At 36.9% G+C, this 26,334-nt stretch overlaps 1 protein-coding gene and 1 long non-coding RNA gene across 5 annotated transcripts in view; both read right to left on the bottom strand.

Annotated features, from left to right (window-relative positions):
* The window catches only part of VASP (vasodilator stimulated phosphoprotein), a 210,069-nt gene that overhangs the window by 72,607 nt on the left and 111,128 nt on the right, over positions 1-26,334 (bottom strand). The gene's annotated exons all lie outside the window — the stretch shown is intronic.
* On the bottom strand, positions 14,542-26,005 carry LOC128635697 (uncharacterized). 3 transcript variants are annotated; one of them, XR_008398564.1, is made up of 4 exons: positions 24,159-26,005; positions 22,836-23,521; positions 18,619-19,012; positions 15,249-17,198 (listed from the first exon to the last, which is right to left on the bottom strand). It is a non-coding gene; the product is annotated as an uncharacterized LOC128635697 (long non-coding RNA). The 3 variants fall into 3 exon arrangements; XR_008398562.1 differs by lacking the exons at positions 22,836-23,521; positions 24,159-26,005 and adding an exon at positions 14,542-15,236 and having other exon boundaries at positions 15,531-17,198; positions 18,619-20,998; XR_008398563.1 differs by lacking the exons at positions 22,836-23,521; positions 24,159-26,005 and adding an exon at positions 20,532-20,998 and having other exon boundaries at positions 18,619-19,796.

Genomic DNA, 26,334 nt, shown 5'->3' with positions numbered 1-26,334 from the left:
CTACAGATGATACAGTGCTACTGATGATACAGTGCTACTGATGATACAGTGCTACTGATGATACAGTGCTACTGATGATACAGTCCTACTGATGATACAGTCCTACTGATGATACAGTGCTACTGATGATACAGTCCTACTGATGATACAGTGCTACTGATGATACAGTGCTACTGATGATACAGTCCTACAGATGATAGTCCTACTGATGATACAGTCCTACTGATGATACAGTGCTACTGATGATACAGTGCTACTGATGATACAGTCCTACTGATGATACAGTCCTACTGATGATACAGTCCTACTGATGATACAGTGCTACTGATGATACAGTCCTACAGATGATAGTCCTACTGATGATACAGTCCTACTGATGATACAGTGCTACTGATGATACAGTCCTACTGATGATACAGTGCTACTGATGATACAGTGCTACTGATGATACAGTGCTACTGATGATACAGTGCTACAGATGGCATACAGTCCTACTGATGATACAGTCCTACAGATGATACAGTCCTACTGATGATACAGTCCTACTGATGGCAAACAGTCCTACTGATGATACAGTCCTACTGATGATACAGTCCTACAGATGATACAGTGCTACAGATGGCATAATGTCCTACTGATGATACAGTCCTACTGATGATACAGTCCTACTGATGATACAGTGCTACTGATGATACAGTGCTACTGATGATACAGTGCTACTGATGATACAGTGCTACAGATGGCATACAGTCCTACTGATGATACAGTGCTACAGATGATACAGTGCTACAGATGATACAGTCCTACTGATGATACAGTGCTACTGATGATACAGTCCTACTGATGATACAGTCCTACTGATGATACAGTGCTACAGATACAGTGCTACAGATGATACAGTCCTACTGATGATACAGTCCTACTGATGATACAGTGCTACTGATGATACAGTCCTACTGATGATACAGTGCTACTGATGATACAGTGCTACTGATGATACAGTCCTACTGATGATACAGTGCTACTGATGATACAGTGCTACTGATGATACAGTCCTACTGATGATACAGTCCTACTGATGACACAGTGCTACTGATGACACAGTGCTACTGATGATACAGTGCTACTGATGATACAGTGCTACTGATGATACAGTGCTACTGATGATACAGCCCTACTGATGATACAGTGCTACTGATGATACAGTGCTACAGATGGCATACAGACCTACTGATGATACAGTCCTACTGATGATACAGTCCTACAGATGATACAGTGCTACTGATGATACAGTCCTACTGATGATACAGTCCTACTGATGATACAGTCCTACTGATGATACAGTCCTACTGATGATACAGTGCTACTGATGATACAGTGCTACAGATAGCATACAGTCCTACTGATGATACAGTCCTACTGATGATACAGTGCTACAGATGGCATACAGTCCTACTGATGGCATACAGTCCTACTGATGGCATACAGTCCTACTGATGGCATACAGTCCTACTGATGGCATACAGTCCTACTGATGGCATACAGTCTATCACGCCGCACCGCTCTAGCCGTTGCTAGGGGCACGGCATCTCCTTCCCAGCTCATTGCCAGGGGCTGTGTCGGGTCCGGATGCGTGCGGCGCTGATGTCATTGCCGCACCCTCCTCTCAGTTGCCGGTCTGGATTCCTGTGGCGTGAATCCTGCGCCTATGTAAGTCTCTCAGTGGCGATCTATCACTGCCAAAGTATAGGTGTTACTTTGTGTGCTCCTGTGATAGATCATTACTTCAGTATTGCCTTAATGTGTTTGAACCCTGCCTGTCTGACTACTCTGCCTGTTATACCTCTGAATTGCTGGATTGATATACTGCTGCTGAACCCTGCCTGTCTGACTACTCTGCTTATTAACCCCTGTTGTTCTGGATTGCCTCTTTGTTGCCAAACCCTGCCTCCCTGACCATTCTAGTGGTTCGCCTTGGACTGCTCTGCCGTTGCCGCTGGGGACTGTCCTGCCTGTGGTGAGTGCCACTCTCCTCATCTTATTAACTTTCTCTGCTCTGGGATATTCCCTATCATTCCGGCTCGACGCCGGAATAACAAGACTAGATAGAGGAATATCCCACGAGCATTACATTATACTTGGGCCATGGAGCCAGATGAGGTGGCACAAGCTATTTATCTTCAGGGACAGATGTTGGGAACCCATACCACACAGTTGCAGAATATGGATTCCAAGCTAGAGGCTATTACCGCTCAACTCTCCTTACTAGTTACAGCGAGGAATACCGCTCCTGTTTCACCGCCAGTCCCTACTCCTAGTACTGCGACTTCTTCCTCTGCTTCTGGAAGTATACCTCGGATACCTTTGCCTGACAAGTATAAGGGTACTACTGATTGCAGGGGGTTTCTTAACCAATGCAGGTTGCACTTCCGCAATGATCCTCACACCTTTCAGTTTCACAAGCCGGACAGATAGCTTAGCATGCTAAGGCATTGTGGCTCTGTAGCAACCCAAGGGTTGCAGGTTCGATCCCCGGCAAGATCCACTCAACCTTTCATCCTTCCAAGGTCGATAAAATGAGCAGTGCCTTGAGACCCTTACGGGTGATTAGCCGCGCTTTACAAGTACCCAATACATAGATACATATATACCAGTCAAGGGTCACCTTTATCATTTCCTTACTGAAAGACAAGGCCCTAGCCTGGGTCTTTCCCTTTTTGGAACAGAACGCTCCACTCCTGCAGGATGCCGAGGATTTCATTTCTGCATTGTTTTCTGTGTTTGGGACTTCTGGCCGTACCTCTGCTGCAGAATATTCTCTCCTAGACCTCTGCCAGGGCAATAGAACTGTGGCACAGTGGCACTTGAAACCACTTGGGATGGCAGTGCTCTCAAGGCAGCCTTTAGGAGGGGTCTGCATGAATGCATCAAAGATGAACTCACTTATCGTGATATTCCTTTTTCTTTGGATGACTTTTTAATGCTTTGTATCAGTCTGGACAAGTCGAGAGAGACGGAACAAGGAGGGTCCTTCCCTCCCGTCCTATTCGTCCGGTTTCGGCAGTAACCTCTACCCCCTCAGCAGCTCCAGTTACCTCAGTGGAGGAACCCATGGACCTCTCCTCCTTCAAACCTTCAGAGTCTGAAAGACAGAGAAGAAGGAGATTGAGACTATGCTTTTATTGTGGGTCTAATACCCACCAACTAAAGGACTGACATTCAGCCGGGAAAAGCCAATGCTTAGGGGATAACGCAGGGGTACCTCTAATCATGATCTCTACTAAATCCCCTCACTCCTCTCGGCACCTGGTACATGTTACCCTTACCTTCCTTCAGAATACTGTCCACACTCAAGCTTTCATTGATTCAGGGGCAGCTGGAAACTTCTTGAATCACCGTTTCACGATTCAAGCTGGTTTGCCTCTTTTGCAGAAAAGACATTGTCTCAAAATAATTACTCTGGATGGCACCCCCCCCCTTGGTTCAGGGTTGATCCATTTTGAGTCAGCACCCCTAACCCTGACCGTGGGAGTCCTTCATACCGAACAGCTGCAATTTGAGGTCATTCATTCTCCAGCACAGCCTGTCATCTTTGGCTTCGGGTACACAATCCACAGTTCGACTGGGCTGAGGGACAACTGGCCTCCTGGGGTACCTCGTGTTTCCACTCCTGCCTTGCTAAAGTCACTCCTATGCTCCGCATCCCCATAGCCAGTATACAGACTCCTCCAAACCTTCCTTCAGTATATGCGGACTTTGCAGATGTATTTGAGAAAAAAGCAGCTGACGTGCTGCCACCCCATCGTCCTTATGACTGCAAGATCGACCTCTATCCCAGAGCCCCACTTCCTAAAGGGAGGACTTATCCACTCTCCAAAGCTGAAACCAAATCCATGGAGGAGTACATCCAAGAAAACCTAGCTAAAGGTTTCATTCATCCTTCATCCTCTCCTGCTGGGGCAGGCTTCTTTTTCTTCAGTAAGAAGGATGGCGGCCTCAGACCCTGCATCGACTACAGGGCCTTAAACAACATAACTATCAATAATCGCTATCCCATTCCATTGATCACCGAACTGTATGACTCGCTCCAGGATGCTCGCTTTTTCACCAAGTTGGACTTACGTGGGGCATACAACCCGATTCGTATCTTTCCAGGCCACGAATGGAAGACCGCTTTCAACACAAGATCCCGGCACTATGAATACCTTGTAATGCCCTTTGTGCTGTGTAACGCCCCTGCAGTCTTCCAGGCATTTGTCAACGATGTCTTCCATGACCTCCTCAACCGAACTGTCATCGTCTATCTGGATGACATCCTTGTTTTCTCTTCCACTTTAGAGGTGCATCACAAATACGTGAGACAAGTTCTTCTACGTCTCAGAGGCAATTCTTTGGTAGCCAAGCTAGAAAAATGGGAGTTTGATCAAGTTCAGATCCAATTCCTTGGTTATGTCATCTCGAAAGAAGGTTTTGCCATGGATCCTGCTAAACAATCACCGCAGTTCTAGAATGGCCTCAACCTACTTCATTAAAGGAATTACAGAGATTCTTGGGGTTCTCCAATTATTACCGCAAGTTTATAAAGAACTTTTCACAAACAGTCGCTCCTCTCACTGAACTGACCAAATGGAACAAAGACTGTAAACATTGGCCTCCTGAAGCCATAGATGTCTTCTCTTGTTTGAAAAAGGCTTTTTATTCTGCTCCTGTGCTCCGCCATCCTGATCCTGACCTGCAGTTCACTTTAGAGGTTAATGCCTCCGAGATAGGGGCTGGAGCAGCTCTAACCCAAAGGGATCCTTTGACCTCCAAGTCACACCCTGTAGCCTTTTTCTCTAAACGCTTTACTCCTGCTGAGAGGAATTACAATGTGGGTAATCGTGAACTCTTAGCCATTAAGATGGCTTTGACTGAATGGCGTCATTGGTTAGAGGGCACTGCCAATCCCATTCATATTCTCACTGACCACAAGAATCTGACTTACCTAGAGACTGCTCATCGACTCAATCCTCGACAGGCCAGGTGGGCCTTGTTCTTTTCCCGTTTTAACTTTGTGGTCTCTTATCTTCCTGGGACCAAGAACAAGAAGGTGGACGCCCTTTCCCGTCAGTTCCCTTACTCAAGGGACTCCTCTGAAGCTCCTATTGAACACATCGTACCTCCCTCCTGTATGGTTGCTCAACTAAACACCACCCTTCTGCAAAGATTGCAACGTGCCCAGTCTAGTAAACCTCCTGGAGCCCCCGTGGCCTCCGATATCCTCTTTGTGCCTCTGTGCTATCCTGGGCTCATGATAGTAAACTCTCAGGACATCCTGGTTTGTCTAGGACTTTTAAGCGTCTTTCCCAACACGTATGGTGGCCTACTATGAAGTCTGACGCTCAGGATTATGTGAAAACTTGTGCTGCCAACAAAATTCCCCAATCCTTGCCTCCTGGCTTGCTCCAACCATTGTCCATTCCCAAACAACCATGGACACACATAACAATGGACTTTGTGGAAACTCCTCCTTCTGACCACCATACAGTTATCTGGGTTGTGGTGGATCGCTTTTCCAGGCTGACTTATTTTGTACCCCTAACCAAACTGACTTCTGCCCAAGACTTATCGTCTCTTTCTCTTGCATGTGGTACGACTTCATGGCATTCCTGTGAATATTGTTTCCGACAGAGGTCCACAGTGCATCTCTACCTTTTGGAGAGTCTTTTGTAGGTTGATTGGAATCACTGTTTCCTTGTCTTCTGGCTACCATCCTCAGACCAATGGACTGAGAAAGTAAACCAGGATCTTGAAGCCTATCTTAGAACCTTTGTCAACGCTCGCCATACCAACTGGTCTGAGTTGTTACCTCTAGCTGAGCTGGCAAGAAACACTCATTGGCATTCTTCTCTTAAACGTTCTCCATTTAAAGCCTAAGCAGGGTGTCAACCTTGTGTCTTCTCTCTTTCTGCTCAGTCCATTGGGGTTCCTGCTACAGACCGACACGTCACTGGACTCACCACTCATTGGCAAAGTATTCGCTCTCAGCTACGTTCAGCTGTCTCTAGATAGAAAAAGTTTGATCGTCATAGAGCTTTTGTACTTGCCATCCCAGTGGGTAAATGTGTTTGGGTCTCTACGTGACATATTCGTCTACGTCAACCCTGTCACAAATTGGGGCCTAGGTTTATCGGCCCTTACAAGGTCCTGAAAAGATGGTCTCCTGTTGCCTACGAAGTGGCCTTACCCAAAACCCTGCGCATACACCCAGTCTTCCACATCTCACTACTCAAGCCTTACATCAAGAATAGATATACCCGGCTCCAAGCTCCTCCTCCTGTGCTCTTGGTCCGTGGTGACCCTGAATATGAAGTAGCTAAGATTCTGGACTCCAGATACAGGCGCAGACAACTGCAGTATCTGATACACTGGAAGGGTGACTTTGTGGCAGATCGTTCCTGTGTTCCTGCCCGTGATGTGCATGCTCCTTTTTTGGTCTCCAGATTCCATGCTGCTCATCCTTTGAGACCGGCTTTGGTTCCCGGAGGGAACCCTTGAGAAGGGGGCTATGTCACGCCGCACCGCTCTAGCCGTTGCTAGGGGTGCGGCGTCTCCTTGCCTGCTTGTTGCTAGGGGCTGTGTCGGGTCCGGTCAGCGTGCGGCGCTGACGTCATCGCCGCACCCTCCGCTCAGTTGCGGGTCTGGATTCCTGTGGCATGAATCCTGCGCCTATGTAAGTCTCTCAGTGGAGATCTATCACTGCCCAAACTATTGGTGTTACTTTGTGTGCTCCAGGGTGTGATAGATCGTGATTACAGTATTGCCTTAATGTGTTTGAACCCTGCCTGCCTGACTACTCTGCCTGTTTAACCCCTAAATTGCTGGACTGATATACTGCTGCTGAACCCTGCCTGTCTGACTACTCTGCTTATTAACCCCTGTTATTCTCGATTCCCTCTTTGTTGCTGAAACCCGCCTGCCTGACCATTCTAGTGGTGTGCCCTTGGACTGCTTTACCAATGCCAAACCCTGCCTGCCCGACCATTCTAGTGGTTTGTCCTTAGAAAGACAGGTTTTGGCAACAGTAAAGCAGTCCGACCATTCTATTGGTTTGCCTTGGACTGCTCTGCCATTGCCGCTGGGGACTGTCCTGCCTGTGGCGAGTGCCGCTCTCATCTTACTAAAGTTCTCTGCTCTGGGATATTGGGATATTCCCTATCATTCCGGCTCGACGCCGGGATATCAAGACTACTGGCCGAGTTTGGTCTGATAGAGGAGTATCCCATGAGCATTACACCGTCCTACAGCTGGCTTACAGTTAAAGGGAACATTTTATTGGAAATATTTCTACTGCTTTAATGTATTGTTTGCAAATTGTCTTTTTAAGCTTTATTTTTTCATATGAAATATCTGCTTTTATCTGTTGAAACAAACACCTGTGCTGAAGTGTTGCAGTATTGGTTGTAGAAACGCTTTGTACACAAGAGGTAGCAACAGAAATGACCCCAGTGGGAGAAAGAGACCCAGCCCAACGGAAAGGGTGTTCCTGCAGTAGCTATGAATACAATGAAACCTTACCAGCTTTTTCATGAGTACAATGTCTCTCTAACCTGTTGCTAAATATGAGAAATAAAAATGATCTTTCTAAAAGGATTTTGTTTGGAATCCATTGAGAAAGGTTTACGGTAGCATCAAATAACTACATAGGTGAAGCTATGTGTTCCATAAATGAGGCTGTATAGCAAAGCAAACGTAAAGGGACACTGAACCCAATCTTTAGTGATTCAGATAGAGCAGCAACTTTCTAATTTCCTCCTATTATCAATTTCTCTTCATTCTCTTGGTATCTTTATTTCAAATGCAAGAATGTAAGTTTAGATGCTGGCCCATTTTTGGTGAACGACCTGGGTTGTTCTTGCTGATTGGTGGATAAATTCACCCACAAATAAACAAGTACTTTCCAGAGGTCTGAACAAAAAAAATAGCTTAGATGCCTGCTTTTTCAAATAAAGATAGCAATAGAACGAAGAAAAAAATGATAAATAGGAGTAAATTAAAAAGTTGCTTAAAATTGCATGTTTTATCTCTACCTATCTTCTATTTATATATCCCAGTCCTTCTACCCATCTATATCTCTACCTATCTTCTATTTATATATCCCAGCTCTTCTACCCATCTATATCTCTACCTATCTTCTATTTATATATCCCAGCTCTTCTACCCATCTTTATCTCTACCTATCATCTATTTATATATACCAGCTCTTCTACCCATCTATATCTCTACCTATCATCTATTTATATATACCAGCTCTTCTACCCATCTATATATCTCTACCTATCATCTATTTATATATATACCAGCTCTTCTACCCATCTTTATCTCTACCTATCATCTATTTATATATACCAGCTCTTCTACCCATCTATATCTCTACCTATCATCTATTTATATATATACCAGCTCTTCTAACCATCTTTATCTCTACCTATCATCTATTTATATATACCAGCCCTTCTAACCATCTATATCTCTACCTATCATCTATTTATATATACCAGCTCTTCTAACCATCTATATCTCTACCTATCATCTATTTATATATACCAGCTCTTCTACCCATCTTTATCTCTACCTATCTTCTATTTATATATACCAGCTCTTCTAACCATCTATATCTCTACCTATCATCTTTTTATATACACCAGCTCTTCTACCCATCTTTATCTCTACCTATCATCTATTTATATACACCAGCTCTTCTACCCATCTTTATCTCTACCTATCATCTATTTATATATACCAGCTCTTCTACCCATCTTTATCTCTACCTATCATCTATTTATATATACCAGCTCTTCTACCCATCTTTATCTCTACCTATCATCTATTTATATATACCAGCTCTTCTACCCATCTATATCTCTACCTATCATCTATTTATATATACCAGCTCTTCTACCTATCTATATCTCTACCTATCATCTATTTATATATACCAGCTCTTCTACCCATCTTTATCTCTACCTATCATCTATTTATATATACCAGCTCTTCTACCCATCTTTATCTCTACCTATCATCTATTTATATATACCAGCTCTTCTAGCCATCTTTATCTCTACCTATCATCTATTTATATATATACCAGCTCTTCTACCCATCTTTATCTCTACCTATCATCTATTTATATATACCAGCTCTTCTAGCCACCTTTATCTCTACCTATCATCTATTTATATATACCAGCCCTTCTAACCATCTATATCTCTACCTATCATCTATTTATATATCCCAGCTCTTCTACCCATCTATATCCCTACCTATCATCTATTTATATACACCAGATCTTCTACCCATCTATATCTCTACCTATCATCTATTTATATATACCAGCTCTTCTACCCATCTATATCTCTACCTATTATCTATTTATATATACCAGCTCTTCTAACCATCTATATCTCTACCTATCATCTATTTATATATACCAGCCCTTCTACCCATCTATATCTCTACCTATCTTCTATTTATATATACCAGCTCTTCTACCCATCTATATCTCTACCGATCTTCTATTTATATATACCAGCTCTTCTAACCATCTATATCTCTACCTATCATCTATTTATATATACCAACTCTTCTAGCCATCTATATCTCTACCTATCATCTATTTATATATACCAGCTCTTCTACCCATCTTTATCTCTACCTATCATCTATTTATATATACCAGCTCTTCTACCCATCTATATCTCTACCTATCATCTATTTATATATACCAGCTCTTCTAACCATCTATATCTCTACCTATCTTCTATTTATATATACCAGCTCTTCTAACCATCTATATCTCTACCTATCATCTATTTATATATCCCAGCTCTTCTACCCATCTATATCTCTACCTATCATCTATTTATATATACCAGCTCTTCTACCCATCTTTATCTCTACCTATATTCTATTTATATATACCAGCTCTTCTACCCATCTATATCTCTACCTATCTTCTATTTATATATCCCAGCTCTTCTACCCATCTATATCTCTACCTATCTTCTATTTATATATACCAGCTCTTCTAGCCATCTTTATCTCTACCTATCATCTATTTATATATACCAGCTCTTCTACCCATCTATATCTCTACCGATCTTCTATTTATATATACCAGCTCTTCTAACCATCTATATCTCTACCTATCATCTATTTATATATCCCAGCTCTTCTACCCATCTATATCTCTACCTATCTTCTATTTATATATACCAGCTCTTCTAGCCATCTTTATCACTACCTATCATCTATTTATATATCCCAGCTCTTCTACCCATCTATATCTCTACCTATCTTCTATTTATATATACCAGCTCTTCTACCCATCTATATCTCTACCTATCATCTATTTATATATACCAGCTCTTCTAACCATCTATATCTCTACCTATCATCTATTTATATATCCCAGCTCTTCTAACCATCTATATCTCTACCTATCTTCTATTTATATATACCAGCCCTTCTACCCATCTATATCTCTACCTATCATCTATTTATATATACCAGCATATCTAGCCATCTATATCTCTACCTATCTTCTATTTATATATACCAGCTCTTCTACCCATCTTTATCTCTACCTATCTTCTATTTATATATACCAGCTCTTCTACCCATCTATATCTCTACCTATCATCTATTTATATATACCAGCCCTTCTTGCCATCTATATCTCTACCTATCATCTATTTATATATACCAGCCCTTCTAGCCATCTATATCTCTACCTATCATCTATTTATATATACCAGCCCTTCTAACCATCTTTATCTCTACCTATCATCTATTTATATATACCAGCACTTCTACCCATCTATATCTCTACCTATTATCTATTTATATATCCCAGCTCTTCTAACCATCTATATCTCTACCTATCTTCTATTTATATATACCAGCTCTTCTAGCCATCTATATCTCTACCTATCATCTATTTATATATACCAGCTCTTCTACCCATCTATATCTCTACCTATCTTCTATTTATATATTCCAGCTCTTCTACCCATCTTTATCTCTACCTATCATCTATTTATATATACCAGCTCTTCTACCCATCTATATCTCTACCTATCATCTATTTATATATACCAGCCCTTCTACCCATCTATATCTCTACCTATCTTCTATTTATATATCCCAGCTCTTCTACCCATCTTTATCTCTACCTATCATCTATTTATATATACCAGCTCTTCTACCCATCTATATCTCTACCTATCATCTATTTATATATACCAGCCCTTCTACCCATCTATATCTCTACCTATCTTCTATTTATATATCCCAGCTCTTCTACCCATCTATATCTCTACCTATCATCTATTTATATATACACCAGCTCTTCTAGCCATCTATATCTCTACCTATCTTCTATTTATATATCCCAGCTCTTCTAGCCATCTTTATCTCTACCTATCTTCTATTTATATATACCAGCTCTTCTAACCATCTTTATCTCTACCTATCATCTATTTATATATACCAGCTCTTCTAGCCATCTATATCTCTACCTATCATCTATTTATATATACACCAGCTCTTCTAGCCATCTTTATCTCTACCTATCTTCTATTTATATATACCAGCTCTTCTACCCATCTATATCTCTACCTATCATCTATTTATATATACCAGCTCTTCTAGCCATCTATATCTCTACCTATCATCTATTTATATATACCAGCTCTTCTAACCATCTATATCTCTACCTATCATCTATTTATATACACCAGCTCTTCTACCCATCTATATCTCTACCTATCATCTATTTATATATACCAGCTCTTCTAGCCATCTTTATCTCTACCTATCTTCTATTTATATATACCAGCTCTTCTACCCATCTATATCTCTACCTATCTTCTATTTATATATACCAGCTCTTCTACCCATCTATATCTCTACCTATCATCTATTTATATACCAGCTCTTCTAACCATCTATATCTCTACCTATCATCTATTTATATATACCAGCTCTTCTAACCATCTTTATCTCTACCTATCATCTATTTATATATCCCAGCCCTTCTACCCATCTATATCTCTACCTATCTTCTATTTATATATACCAGCTCTTCTAACCATCTATATTATCTCTACCTATCTTCTATTTATATATACCAGCTCTTCTAACCATCTATATCTCTACCTATCTTCTATTTATATATACCAGCTCTTCTACCCATCTATATCTCTACCTATCTTCTATTTATATATCCCAGCTCTTCTACCCATCTATATCTCTACCTATCATCTATTTATATATACCAGCTCTTCTACCCATCTATATCTCTACCTATCTTCTATTTATATATACCAGCTCTTCTAACCATCTATATCTCTACCTATCATCTATTTATATATACCAGCTCTTCTAACCATCTATATCTCTACCTATCATCTATTTATATATACCAGCTCTTCTACCCATCTATATCTCTACCTATCATCTATTTATATATACCAGCTCTTCTACCCATCTATATCTCTACCTATCTTCTATTTATATATCCAGCCCTTCTAACCATCTATATCTCTACCTATCTTCTATTTATATATACCAGCCCTTCTACCCATCTATATCTCTACCTATCTTCTATTTATATATCCCAGCCCTTCTAACCATCTATATCTCTACCTATCTTCTATTTATATATACCAGCTCTTCTAACCATCTATATCTCTACCTATCATCTATTTATATATACCAGCTCTTCTACCCATCTATATCTCTACCTATCATCTATTTATATATACCAGCCCTTCTACCCATATTTATCTCTACCTATCATCTATTTATATATACCAGCCCTTCTACCCATCTTTATCTCTACCTATCATCTATTTATATATACCAGCCCTTCTACCCATCTATATCTCTACCTATCTTCTATTTATATATCCCAGCCCTTCTAACCATCTATATCTCTACCTATCTTCTATTTATATATACCAGCTCTTCTACCCATCTATATCTCTACCTATCATCTATTTATATATACCAGCTCTTCTACCCATCTATATCTCTACCTATCATCTATTTATATATACCAGCCCTTCTACCCATCTTTATCTCTACCTATCATCTATTTATATATACCAGCTCTTCTACCCATCTATATCTCTACCTATCATCTATTTATATATACCAGCTCTTCTACCCATCTATATCTCTACCTATCATCTATTTATATATACCAGCTCTTCTACCCATCTATATCTCTACCTATCATCTATTTATATATACCAGCTCTTCTAACCATCTATATCTCTACCTATCATCTATTTATATATACCAGCACTTCTACCCATCTATATCTCTACCTATCATCTATTTATATATACCAGCCCTTCTACCCATCTATATCTCTACCTATCATCTATTTATATATACCAGCTCTTCTACCCATCTATATCTCTACCTATCTTCTATTTATATATACCAGCTCTTCTACCCATCTATATCTCTACCTATCATCTATTTATATATCCCAGCCCTTCTAACCATCTATATCTCTACCTATCTTCTATTTATATACAACCAGCTCTTCTAACCATCTATATCTCTACCTATCATCTATTTATATATACCAGCTCTTCTACCCATCTATATCTCTACCTATCATCTATTTATATATACCAGCCCTTCTACCCATATTTATCTCTACCTATCATCTATTTATATATACCAGCCCTTCTACCCATCTTTATCTCTACCTATCATCTATTTATATATACCAGCCCTTCTACCCATCTATATCTCTACCTATCTTCTATTTATATATCCCAGCCCTTCTAACCATCTATATCTCTACCTATCTTCTATTTATATATACCAGCTCTTCTACCCATCTATATCTCTACCTATCATCTATTTATATATACCAGCTCTTCTACCCATCTATATCTCTACCTATCATCTATTTATATATACCAGCCCTTCTACCCATCTTTATCTCTACCTATCATCTATTTATATATACCAGCTCTTCTAACCATCTATATCTCTACCTATCTTCTATTTATATATCCCAGCCCTTCTAACCATCTATATCTCTACCTATCTTCTATTTATATATACCAGCTCTTCTACCCATCTATATCTCTACCTATCATCTATTTATATATACCAGCTCTTCTACCCATCTATATCTCTACCTATCATCTATTTATATATACCAGCTCTTCTAACCATCTATATCTCTACCTATCATCTATTTATATATACCAGCTCTTCTAACCATCTATATCTCTACCTATCATCTATTTATATATACCAGCTCTTCTAACCATCTATATCTCTACCTATCTTCTATTTATATATCCCAGCCCTTCTAACCATCTATATCTCTACCTATCTTCTATTTATATATACCAGCCCTTCTACCCATCTATATCTCTACCTATCTTCTATTTATATATCCCAGCCCTTCTAACCATCTATATCTCTACCTATCTTCTATTTATATATACCAGCTCTTCTACCCATCTATATCTCTACCTATCATCTATTTATATATACCAGCTCTTCTACCCATCTATATCTCTACCTATCATCTATTTATATATACCAGCTCTTCTACCCATCTATATCTCTACCTATCATCTATTTATATATACCAGCTCTTCTACCCATCTATATCTCTACCTATCTTCTATTTATATATCCCAGCCCTTCTAACCATCTATATCTCTACCTATCTTCTATTTATATATACCAGCCCTTCTACCCATCTATATCTCTACCTATCTTCTATTTATATATCCCAGCCCTTCTAACCATCTATATCTCTACCTATCTTCTATTTATATATACCAGCTCTTCTAACCATCTATATCTCTACCTATCATCTATTTATATATACCAGCTCTTCTACCCATCTATATCTCTACCTATCATCTATTTATATATACCAGCCCTTCTACCCATATTTATCTCTACCTATCATCTATTTATATATACCAGCCCTTCTACCCATCTTTATCTCTACCTATCATCTATTTATATATACCAGCCCTTCTACCCATCTATATCTCTACCTATCTTCTATTTATATATCCCAGCCCTTCTAACCATCTATATCTCTACCTATCTTCTATTTATATATACCAGCTCTTCTACCCATCTATATCTCTACCTATCATCTATTTATATATACCAGCTCTTCTACCCATCTTTATCTCTACCTATCATCTATTTATATATACCAGCCCTTCTACCCATCTTTATCTCTACCTATCATCTATTTATATATACCAGCCCTTCTACCCATCTATATCTCTACCTATCTTCTATTTATATATCCCAGCCCTTCTAACCATCTATATCTCTACCTATCTTCTATTTATATATACCAGCTCTTCTACCCATCTATATCTCTACCTATCATCTATTTATATATACCAGCTCTTCTACCCATCTATATCTCTACCTATCATCTATTTATATATACCAGCCCTTCTACCCATCTTTATCTCTACCTATCATCTATTTATATATACCAGCTCTTCTACCCATCTATATCTCTACCTATCATCTATTTATATATACCAGCTCTTCTACCCATCTATATCTCTACCTATCATCTATTTATATTTACCAGCTCTTCTACCCATCTATATCTCTACCTATCATCTATTTATATATACCAGCTCTTCTACCCATCTATATCTCTACCTATTATCTATTTATATATACCAGCTCTTCTAACCATCTATATCTCTACCTATCATCTATTTATATATACCAGCACTTCTACCCATCTATATCTCTACCTATCATCTATTTATATATACCAGCCCTTCTACCCATCTATATCTCTACCTATCATCTATTTATATATACCAGCTCTTCTACCCATCTATATCTCTACCTATCATCTATTTATATATACCAGCTCTTCTACCCATCTATATCTCTACCTATCATCTATTTATATATACCAGCTCTTCTACCCATCTATATCTCTACCTATCTTCTATTTATATATAACAGCTCTTCTAACCATCTATATCTCTACCTATCATCTATTTATATATACCAGCTCTTCTAGCCATCTTTATCTCTACCTATCATCTATTTATATATACCAGCTCTTCTACACATCTTCATCTCTACCTATCATCTATTTATATATACCAGCTCTTCTAGCCATCTATATCTCTACCTATCATCTATTTATATATACCAGCTCTTCTAACCATCTATATCTCTACCTATCATCTATTTATATATCCCAGCTCTTCTACCCATCTTTATCTCTACCTATCATCTATTTATATATACACCAGCTCTTCTAGCCATCTTTATCTCTACCTATCTTCTATTTATATATCCCAGCTCTTCTACCCATCTTTATCTCTACCTATCATCTATTTATATATACCAGCTCTTCTACCCATCTTTATCTCTACCTATCTTCTATTTATATATACCAGCTCTTCTACCCATCTATATCTCTACCTATCATCTATTTATATATACCAGCCCTTCTACCCATCTATATCTCTACCTATCATCTATTTATATATACCAGCTCTTCTACCCATCTATATCTCTACCTATCATCTATTTATATATACCAGCTCTTCTACCCATCTATATCTCTACCTATCATCTATTTATATATACCAGCTCTTCTACCCATCTATATCTCTACCTATCATCTATTTATATATACCAGCTCTTCTAACCATCTTTATCTCTACCTATCATCTATTTATATATACCAGCTCTTCTACCCATCTTTATCTCTACCTATCATCTATTTATATATACCAGCTCTTCTAACCATCTATATCTCTACCTATCATCTATTTATATATCCCAGCTCTTCTACCCATCTATATCTCTACTTATCATCTATTTATATACACCAGCTCTTCTACCCATCTATATCTCTACCTATCATCTATTTATATATCCCAGCTCTTCTACCCATCTTTATCTCTACCTATCTTCTATTTATATATCCCAGCTCTTCTACCCATCTATATCTCTACCTATCATCTATTTATATATACCAGCTCTTCTAGCCATCTATATCTCTACCTATCTTCTATTTATATACACCAGCTCTTCTACCCATCTATATCTCTACCTATCATCTATTTATATATACCAGCTCTTCTAACCATCTTTATCTCTACCTATCTTCTATTTATATATACCAGCTCTTCTACCCATCTATATCTCTACCTATTATCTATTTATATATACCAGCTCTTCTACCCATCTATATCTCTACCTATCTTCTATTTATATATCCCAGCTCTTCTACCCATCTATATCTCTACCTATCATCTATTTATATATACCAGCTCTTCTACCCATCTATATCTCTACCTATCATCTATTTATATATACCAGCTCTTCTACCCATCTATATCTCTACCTATCATCTATTTATATATACCAGCCCTTCTACCCATCTTTATCTCTACCTATCATCTATTTATATATACCAGCCCTTCTACCCATCTTTATCTCTACCTATCATCTATTTATATATACCAGCTCTTCTAACCATCTTTATCTCTACCGATCTTCTATTTATATATACCAGCTCTTCTACCCATCTATATCTCTACCTATCTTCTATTTATATATCCCAGCTCTTCTACCCATCTATATCTCTACCTATCATCTATTTATATACACCAGCTCTTCTAGCCATCTATATCTCTACCTATCTTCTATTTATATATCCCAGCCCTTCTACCCATCTATATCTCTACCTATCTTCTATTTATATATACCAGCTCTTCTAGCCATCTATATCTCTACCTATTATCTATTTATATATACCAGCTCTTCTACCCATCTATATCTCTACCTATCTATTTATATATACCAGCTCTTCTACCCATCTTTATCTCTACCTATCATCTATTTATATACACCAGCCCTTCTACCCATCTATATCTCTATATATCATCTATTTATATATACCAGCTCTTCTAGCCATCTATATCTCTACCTATCATCTATTTATATATCCCAGCTCTTCTAACAATCTTTATCTCTACCTATCTTCTATTTATATATACCAGCTCTTCTACCCATCTATATCTCTACCTATCATCTATTTATATATACCAGCTCTTCTACCCATCTATATCTCTACCTATCATCTATTTATATATCCCAGCTCTTCTAACAATCTTTATCTCTACCTATCTTCTATTTATATATACCAGCTCTTCTAACCATCTATATCTCTACCTATCTTCTATTTATATATCCCAGCTCTTCTAGCCATCTATATATCTACCTATCATCTATTTATATACACCAGCTCTTCTAACCATCTTTATCTCTACCTATCATCTATTTATATATACCAGCTCTTCTAACCATCTTTATCTCTACCTATCATCTATTTATATATACCAGCTCTTCTAGCCATCTATATCTCTACCTATCATCTATTTATATATACCAGCCCTTCTACCCATCTATATCACTACCTATCTTCTATTTATATATACACCAGCTCTTCTAACCATCTTTATCTCTACCTATCTTCTATTTATATATCCCAGCTCTTCTACCCATCTTTATCTCTACCTATCATCTATTTATATATACCAGCTCTTCTACCCATCTATATCTCTACCTATCATCTATTTATATATACCAGCTCTTCTACCCATCTATATCTCTACCTATCATCTATTTATATATACCAGCTCTTCTACCCATCTATATCTCTACCTATCATCTATTTATATATACCAGCTCTTCTACCCATCTTTATCTCTACCTATCATCTATTTATATATACCAGCTCTTCTACCCATCTTTATCTCTACCTATCATCTATTTATATATACCAGCTCTTCTACCCATCTTTATCTCTACCTATCATCTATTTATATATACCAGCTCTTCTAGCCATCTTTATCTCTACCTATCATCTATTTATATATATACCAGCTCTTCTACCCATCTTTATCTCTACCTATCATCTATTTATATATACCAGCTCTTCTAGCCACCTTTATCTCTACCTATCATCTATTTATATATACCAGCCCTTCTAACCATCTATATCTCTACCTATCATCTATTTATATATCCCAGCTCTTCTACCCATCTATATCCCTACCTATCATCTATTTATATACACCAGATCTTCTACCCATCTATATCTCTACCTATCATCTATTTATATATACCAGCTCTTCTACCCATCTATATCTCTACCTATTATCTATTTATATATACCAGCTCTTCTAACCATCTATATCTCTACCTATCATCTATTTATATATACCAGCCCTTCTACCCATCTATATCTCTACCTATCTTCTATTTATATATACCAGCTCTTCTACCCATCTATATCTCTACCGATCTTCTATTTATATATACCAGCTCTTCTAACCATCTATATCTCTACCTATCATCTATTTATATATACCAGCTCTTCTAGCCATCTATATCTCTACCTATCATCTATTTATATATACCAGCTCTTCTACCCATCTTTATCTCTACCTATCATCTATTTATATATACCAGCTCTTCTACCCATCTATATCTCTACCTATCATCTATTTATATATACCAGCTCTTCTAACCATCTATATCTCTACCTATCTTCTATTTATATATACCAGCTCTTCTAACCATCTATATCTCTACCTATCATCTATTTATATATCCCAGCTCTTCTACCCATCTATATCTCTACCTATCATCTATTTATATATACCAGCTCTTCTACCCATCTTTATCTCTACCTATATTCTATTTATATATACCAGCTCTTCTACCCATCTATATCTCTACCTATCTTCTATTTATATATCCCAGCTCTTCTACCCATCTATATCTCTACCTATCTTCTATTTATATATACCAGCTCTTCTAGCCATCTTTATCTCTACCTATCATCTATTTATATATACCAGCTCTTCTACCCATCTATATCTCTACCTATCTTCTATTTATATATACCAGCTCTTCTAACCATCTATATCTCTACCTATCATCTATTTATATATCCCAGCTCTTCTACCCATCTATATCTCTACCTATCTTCTATTTATATATACCAGCTCTTCTAGCCATCTTTATCACTACCTATCATCTATTTATATATCCCAGCTCTTCTACCCATCTATATCTCTACCTATCTTCTATTTATATATACCAGCTCTTCTACCCATCTATATCTCTACCTATCATCTATTTATATATACCAGCTCTTCTAACCATCTATATCTCTACCTATCATCTATTTATATATCCCAGCTCTTCTAACCATCTATATCTCTACCTATCTTCTATTTATATATACCAGCCCTTCTACCCATCTATATCTCTACCTATCATCTATTTATATATACCAGCCCTTCTACCCATCTATATCTCTACCTATCATCTATTTATATATACCAGCCCTTCTAGCCATCTATATCTCTACCTATCTTCTATTTATATATACCAGCTCTTCTACCCATCTTTATCTCTACCTATCATCTATTTATATATCCCAGCTCTTCTACCCATCTATATCTCTACCTATCATCTATTTATATATACCAGCTCTTCTAACCATCTTTATCTCTACCTATCATCTATTTATATATACCAGCTCTTCTAGCCATCTATATCTCTACCTATCATCTATTTATATATACCAGCTCTTCTAGCCATCTTTATCTCTACCTATCTTCTATTTATATATACCAGCTCTTCTACCCATCTATATCTCTACCTATCATCTATTTATATATACCAGCTCTTCTAACCATCTATATCTCTACCTATCATCTATTTATATATACCAGCTCTTCTACCCATCTATATCTCTACCTATCATCTATTTATATATACCAGCTCTTCTAGCCATCTTTATCTCTACCTATCTTCTATTTATATATACCAGCTCTTCTACCCATCTATATCTCTACCTATCTTCTATTTATATATACCAGCTCTTCTACCATCTTTATCTCTACCTATCATCTATTTATATATCCAGCTCTTCTACCATCTATATCTCTACCTATCATCTATTTATATATACCAGCTCTTCTACCCATCTATATCTCTACCTATCTTCTATTTATATATACCAGCTCTTCTACCCATCTATATCTCTACCTATCATCTATTTATATATACCAGCTCTTCTAGCCATCTATATCTCTACCTATCATCTATTTATATATACCAGCTCTTCTAACCATCTATATCTCTACCTATCTTCTATTTATATATACCAGCTCTTCTAACCATCTATATCTCTACCTATCATCTATTTATATATACCAGCTCTTCTACCCATCTATATATCTCTACCTATCATCTATTTATATATACCAGCTCTTCTACCCATCTTTATCTCTACCTATCTTCTATTTATATATACCAGCTCTTCTACCCATCTATATCTCTACCTATCATCTATTTATATATACCAGCTCTTCTACCCATCTATATCTCTACCTATCTTCTATTTATATATACCAGCTCTTCTACCCATCTATATCTCTACCTATCATCTATTTATATATACCAGCTCTTCTACCCATCTATATCTCTACCTATCATCTATTTATATATACCAGCTCTTCTAACCATCTATATCTCTACCTATCATCTATTTATATATCCCAGCTCTTCTACCCATCTATATCTCTACCTATCTTCTATTTATATATACCAGCTCTTCTAGCCATCTATATCTCTACCTATCTTCTATTTATATATACCAGCTCTTCTACCCATCTATATCTCTACCTATCATCTATTTATATATACCAGCTCTTCTACCCATCTATATCTCTACCTATCATCTATTTATATATACCAGCTCTTCTACCCATCTATATCTCTACCTATCATCTATTTATATATACCAGCTCTTCTAACCATCTATATCTCTACCTATCATCTATTTATATATACCAGCTCTTCTACCCATCTATATCTCTACCTATCATCTATTTATATATACCAGCTCTTCTACCCATCTATATCTCTACCTATCATCTATTTATATATACCAGCTCTTCTACCCATCTATATCTCTACCTATCATCTATTTATATATACCAGCTCTTCTACCCATCTATATCTCTACCTATCATCTATTTATATATACCAGCTCTTCTACCCATCTATATCTCTACCTATCATCTATTTATATATACCAGCTCTTCTACCCATCTATATCTCTACCTATCATCTATTTATATATACCAGCTCTTCTACCCATCTTTATCTCTACCTATCTTCTATTTATATATACCAGCTCTTCTACCCATCTATATCTCTACCTATCATCTATTTATATATACCAGCTCTTCTAACCATCTATATCTCTACCTATCATCTATTTATATATACCAGCTCTTCTACCCATCTATATCTCTACCTATCATCTATTTATATATACCAGCTCTTCTACCCATCTATATCTCTACCTATCATCTATTTATATATACCAGCTCTTCTACCCATCTATATCTCTACCTATCATCTATTTATATATACCAGCTCTTCTACCCATCTATATCTCTACCTATCATCTATTTATATATACACCAGCTCTTCTACCCATCTTTATCTCTACCTATCATCTATTTATATATACCAGCTCTTCTAGCCATCTTTATCTCTACCTATCATCTATTTATATATACCAGCTCTTCTACCCATCTATATCTCTACCTATCATCTATTTATATATACCAGCTCTTCTACCCATCTTTATCTCTACCTATCATCTATTTATATATACCAGCTCTTCTACCCATCTTTATCTCTACCTATCTATTTATATATATACCAGCTCTTCTACCCATCTTTATCTCTACCTATCTATTTATATATATACCAGCTCTTCTACCCATCTTTATCTCTACCTATCTATTTATATATATACCAGCTCTTCTACCCATCTTTATCTCTACCTATCTATTTATATATATATACCAGCTCTTCTAGCCATCTATATCTCTACCTATCATCTATTTATATATACACCAGCTCTTCTACCCATCTATATCTCTACCTATCATCTATTTATATATCCCAGCTCTTCTAACCATCTATATCTCTACCTATCATCTATTTATATATACCAGCTCTTCTACCCATCTATATCTCTACCTATCATCTATTTATATATACCAGCTCTTCTACCCATCTATATCTCTACCTATCATCTATTTATATATACCAGCCCTTCTAGCCATCTATATCTCTACCTATCTTCTATTTATATATACCAGCTCTTCTACCCATCTATATCTCTACCTATCATCTATTTATATATACCAGCCCTTCTAGCCATCTATATCTCTACCTATCTTCTATTTATATATACCAGCTCTTCTACCCATCTATATCTCTACCTATCATCTATTTATATATACCAGCTCTTCTACCCATCTATATCTCTACCTATCATCTATTTATATATACCAGCTCTTCTAGCCATCTATATCTCTACCTATCATCTATTTATATATACCAGCTCTTCTAACCATCTATATCTCTACCTATCATCTATTTATATATACCAGCTCTTCTACCCATCTATATCTCTACCTATCATCTATTTATATATACCAGCTCTTCTAACCATCTATATCTCTACCTATCATCTATTTATATATACCAGCTCTTCTACCCATCTATATCTCTACCTATCATCTATTTATATATACCAGCTCTTCTACCCATCTATATCTCTACCTATCATCTATTTATATATACCAGCTCTTCTACCCATCTATATCTCTACCTATCATCTATTTATATATACCAGCTCTTCTACCCATCTATATCTCTACCTATCTTCTATTTATATATACCAGCTCTTCTAGCCATCTATATCTCTACCTATCATCTATTTATATATACCAGCTCTTCTACCCATCTTTATCTCTACCTATCTTCTATTTATATATACCAGCTCTTCTACCCATCTATATCTCTACCTATCATCTATTTATATATACCAGCTCTTCTAACCATCTATATCTCTACCTATCTTCTATTTATATATACCAGCTCTTCTAACCATCTTTATCTCTACCTATCATCTATTTATATATACCAGCTCTTCTAGCCATCTATATCTCTACCTATCATCTATTTATATATACCAGCTCTTCTACCCATCTATATCTCTACCTATCATCTATTTATATATTCCAGCTCTTCTAACCATCTATATCTCTACCTATCTTCTATTTATATATCCCAGCTCTTCTACCCATCTATATCTCTACCTATCTTCTATTTATATATACCAGCTCTTCTACCCATCTATATCTCTACCTATCATCTATTTATATATACCAGCTCTTCTAACCATCTATATCTCTACCTATCATCTATTTATATATACCAGCTCTTCTAGCCATCTATATCTCTACCTATCATCTATTTATATATACCAGCTCTTCTACCCATCTATATCTCTACCTATCATCTATTTATATATACCAGCTCTTCTAGCCATCTATATCTCTACCTATCTTCTATTTATATATCCCAGCTCTTCTACCCATCTATATCTCTACCTATCATCTATTTATATATACCAGCTCTTCTAACCATCTATATCTCTACCTATCATCTATTTATATACACCAGCTCTTCTACCCATCTATATCTCTACCTATCTTCTATTTATATATACCAGCTCTTCTACCCATCTATATCTCTACCTATCATCTATTTATATATACCAGCCCTTCTAACCATCTATATCTCTACCTATCATCTATTTATATATCCCAGCCCTTCTACCCATCTATATCTCTACCTATCTTCTATTTATATATACCAGCTCTTCTACCCATCTTTATCTCTACCTATCATCTATTTATATATACCAGCTCTTCTAGCCATCTATATCTCTACCTATCATCTATTTATATACACCAGCTCTTCTACCCATCTATATCTCTACCTATCATCTATTTATATATACCAGCTCTTCTAGCCATCTACATCTCTACCTATCATCTATTTATATATACCAGCTCTTCTACCCATCTATATCTCTACCTATCATCTATTTATATACACCAGCTCTTCTAACCATCTATATCTCTACCTATCTTCTATTTATATACACCAGCTCTTCTAACCATCTATATCTCTACCTATCATCTATTTATATATACCAGCTCTTCTACCCATCTTTATCTCTACCTATCATCTATTTATATATACCAGCTCTTCTACCCATCTATATCTCTACCTATCATCTATTTATATACACCAGCTCTTCTAACCATCTATATCTCTACCTATCTTCTATTTATATACACCAGCTCTTCTACCCATCTATATCTCTACCTATCATCTATTTATATATACCAGCTCTTCTAGCCATCTATATCTCTACCTATCATCTATTTATATACACCAGCTCTTCTAACCATCTATATCTCTACCTATCTTCTATTTATATATACCAGCTCTTCTACCCATCTATATCTCTACCTATCATCTATTTATATACACCAGCTCTTCTACCCATCTATATCTCTACCTATCATCTATTTATATATACCAGCTCTTCTAACCATCTATATCTCTACCTATCATCTATTTATATATACCAGCTCTTCTAACCATCTATATCTCTACCTATCTTATTTATATATACCAGCCCTTCTACCCATCTATATCTCTACCTATCATCTATTTATATACACCAGCTCTTCTACCCATCTATATCTCTACCTATCATCTATTTATATATACCAGCTCTTCTAACCATCATTATCTCTACCTATCATCTATTTATATATACCAGCTCTTCTAACCATCTATATCTCTACCTATCATCTATTTATATATACCAGCTCTTCTACCCATCTATATCTCTACCTATCATCTATTTATATATACCAGCTCTTCTAGCCATCTATATCTCTACCTATCATCTATTTATATATACCAGCTCTTCTAACCATCTATATCTCTACCTATCTTCTATTTATATATACCAGCTCTTCTAACCATCTATATCTCTACCTATCATCTATTTATATATACCAGCTCTTCTAGCCATCTATATCTCTACCTATCATCTATTTATATATACCAGCTCTTCTAACCATCTATATCTCTACCTATCATCTATTTATATATACCAGCTCTTCTAGCCATCTTTATCTCTACCTATCATCTATTTATATATACCAGCTCTTCTAACCATCTATATCTCTACCTATCATCTATTTATATATACCAGCTCTTCTACCCATCTATATCTCTACCTATCATCTATTTATATATACC

This window comes from Bombina bombina, chromosome 7 (genome assembly GCF_027579735.1).
Source record: "Bombina bombina isolate aBomBom1 chromosome 7, aBomBom1.pri, whole genome shotgun sequence".
In the NCBI taxonomy this organism is placed as follows: Eukaryota; Metazoa; Chordata; class Amphibia; order Anura; family Bombinatoridae; genus Bombina; species Bombina bombina.
Note: the sequence above shows the minus strand (reverse complement) of the source record. Positions and strands in the feature narration are given on the sequence as shown.